Below are 3,720 nucleotides of genomic sequence, written 5' to 3'. Positions count from 1 at the left end.
AGACACCTCACCAAAGAAAATAATCATAAAGTAAATAAGCATATGAAAAAGTACACATCATTTGTAATTAGGGAATTGCAAACTAAAATAATAATGAAATATCAGTACACATCTATTAGAATAGCTAAACTTAAAGAAAAACTGACAATATAAATTCCTGGAGCAACAGGAATTCTCACTCATTGTTGATAGAAATACAAAAGGTACAGCCACTTTGGAAGGCAGTTTATAGTTTCTTACAAAACAAAATGTTATCTTAACATGCAATCCATCAATCGCACTCAACTCATTTGAAAACTTATGTTCACACATTTGCATGCAAATGTTTATAGCAGCTTTATTTATAATTTTCAAAAACTGGAAGCAGCCAAGATATCCTTCAACAGGTCAATGTGTAAACAAACAGTAGTACATTTTTACAGTGGAATATTATTCAGTAATAAAAGTGAACTATCAAGCCATGAAAAGTTCATGGATGAATCTTAAATGCATATTGCTAAGTGAAAGAAGCCAAAATGAAAAGGCTACATGCTGTATGATTCCAACTATATGACCTTCTGGAAAACTATAGTGATAGTAGAAAGATCAGAGGTTGCCAATGGTTCTGGGTAAAAAGGGGAGGATTGACTAGGTGAAACACAGGGGATTTTTTAGAGTAGTGCGTATAAAATTTTAAATCATTTAAAAGGTTGTGAGATCTGAAGAATGTAACAAAACAATCTATATTAAAAAAAATATGAAACAACCTTACTGAAGGGAATGTGGAGGGAAATGTGCTGACTGACCTATGTAACTTTGTAAATGAGTGGAATCTGTAAGACTAAATGCAAAAGAAACCATATACACGACACTCCAGATGATATTATTGCTTCCCATGGGATTAGAGGCTCACAATCTGATACCACAATACATATATACTAGAATTGAAAAAATAAGTGACTGGGTAATGAACAATTTCCCAGTATTGGAATGGGAGTTTATAAACAGGGGAAGGAGGTTAGAATGATCCATGTGATAATGGATTAAAGTTGAAAATGTCAATATAAATTCATATTTAGCTCAATATAGATATAAATGGTTACATTTAAATATGTTTATAGATATGTATTTATGCAGTGGTTAGTATACACTCTGTCAGCTTAAAGGACTCAGAAGCAATTACATGCCAATATAAACAAGCATGCCTAGAGCCCAGAACTTGGTTCCTAAATACCATCCTCTAATAAAAGGGAACCAGGACCCTTTGAAGAAATGGCTGATTTTAGGACTGGGACAGGAAATATACAAGATGAGCCTGGAATTTCTTGTAGTATCAAAATTAATAAAGTGCTAAAACACACACATACACAAATACACACACAATGATGAGGGCCTGCCAAGGAGATACAGGAATCAACTAAAAGAGTTCCCAATTGCCAAAGCTGGAATAATTTAAGCAACAAAATAAACAAGATAGTGCTAAATTTTAACCCAAGATGTAAAATAAATAAATCCATAAGTCCATACTGGTATTTGTTTGTTTGTTTATTAAAGAGAAGGAGCAAATCCTTCATGTAGCAGAATTCTAAATAATTCATGTGAATACTCTACTCTCAAGGAACAGAAAAATAACTTTTCACTCCCTAAGTGTGGGCTGAGCATAATGACTTTCTTCCAAAAAGTTCAGGCGGAGTGGGGAGGGAAGGAACATTGCAGTGCAGAAACCTGACAATACTATCTTAGGGGATTGAGATTAGCATAAACAGTAATAAGTCATGTTGATAGTGTATACTTTTGATAGATGTGATGAAATGACATCTTACTTCTGTTGTCTTCATCCTATAAACCCATAATCCAATCATGAGAAAATATCAGACAAATCCCACTTGAGGGATATTCTACAAAATTCCTGAACAAAATTGTCAAGGTTATCAAAAACAAGGAAAGATTGAGAAACTGTCACAACCAAGAGAATCATAAGAAGACATGACAACAAAACATAGTGTGGCATCCTGGGTGGGATCCTGGAGCAGCAAAGAGACAGGTAAAAACTAAGGAAATCTGGAAAAGTATGGACTTTAATGAATAACAACTTTTAATATTGGTTCATTAATTGTAACAAATTACCATAATAATGTAAGGTGTTAATATAGGAAACTGGGTTTAGGGTATACAGGAACAATCTGTACCATCTTCATAGTTTTTCTGTCAATCTAAAATTGTTCTAAAATAAAAATTATTCAAACAAAGCCTATTTATGCATAATTTTTCCAGGTTTATTGAGATACAATTGGCACAAAATATTGTCTAAGTTTAAAGTGTTCAACATGATGATTTGGTACACATATATTGCAAAATGATTACCATAATAAGGTTAGTTGGTGAATCCATCACCTCATATAATTACTTTTTGTTTATATATGGTGAGAACATTTAAGATTTACTCTCAGCAACTTTCACGCATATAATACAGTTTTGTTGATATAGTCACCATACTGTACATTAGATCTCCAGGACTTACTCATTTCCCCATTTTAGTTTATTAATCAGATCCATGTGAGTTTGATTAGCAAAACTTATTTTCTCCAAGCATGCTTTACCAGACTGAGTTGATAATTGAACTTCTGGTATCTACCATGTGCTCTCAAATTTTAGTGAGCTTAAGAATCACTTAAGAAACTTGTAAAACATACAGACCCTCTCCAGAGAATCACTAAGTATGGCCAGAAAGAGATCTGGTCATCTCCATTTGTTGCTACGGCTCTTCAGTGGTTCAAATACAAGTGATCAAGTACGCACTTAAGAACCTCTACTATACACACGAGAGCTTCTCACTCAATTTGACATGATTTTAATTATGACATTTATTTTCACTACTTTGGAAGATTCTTACTGCTAAAGTATTTGGAGAATTATTTTATTTAGGGCCAACACTCACCAAGAATCCATCAACTTCTTGGCCCAATGAAGGAAATCATTTGTGGAGGATGAAAAAGCACTGATTTTCATTTAAGATCTTATCACCATTACTTGTTAGCAGTATTGAAAAAAAAGGTGTTTTTGCTTAACCCTGATCTTTTGACTCTGAATATCCTGAGGCTTGTCACATAAGGTGCCTGAAGGTCTTCATAGAATAACTAATAAAACACATTATTTTATAGCAGGTCCTCAAATAAGGTCATTTCATTCAACATTGTTTTATTATAATGTTGATGAGATGCTGTGGGAACCTAACTCTTGTTTATATCAATTAGCCCATGGTAAAATTGATTTTGTTGTATGTTGTTTCTCTTAAAGTTTCAGAACCTATTGGTGATGTTAAATGAGGACTTACTGTAGTTCAAATGTTGTAAAAAAGTTAAAACATTTAAGTAGACTCAACAGGAGAGTAAAGTATGTTTATATAATTTTGATTTCATTCCTAAGGAGGACTGGAAGTATAGTAAGTCAGGAAACAGTCTAGTTGAAGTTTTGATAATGAATAACCAAGATTTAGAAGCAACTCTTTCTCTTCTTCACTTGTGAATTTGGGCAAATAACTAAGAGCTCTGAGTCTTAGCTTCTTTATCAGCAAAACAGAGTAATTCTATTATTTGTTGTGCCAATAGCACAAAGAATTTAAAAGTTTCCAGTGAGATTATGATGCAGGAAAACATTTTTTTATTTCAACTACAATAACTCATATACTCCTTGTGATTAAGAACCATAAACAAATTAATTGATTGCTATCTTTAGAATAAA

This window comes from Pteropus medius, unplaced genomic scaffold, assembly GCF_902729225.1.
Source record: "Pteropus medius unplaced genomic scaffold, Ma_sr-lr_union100, whole genome shotgun sequence".
Taxonomy (NCBI): Eukaryota; Metazoa; Chordata; class Mammalia; order Chiroptera; family Pteropodidae; genus Pteropus; species Pteropus medius.
This window is presented reverse-complemented; position numbering follows the sequence as displayed.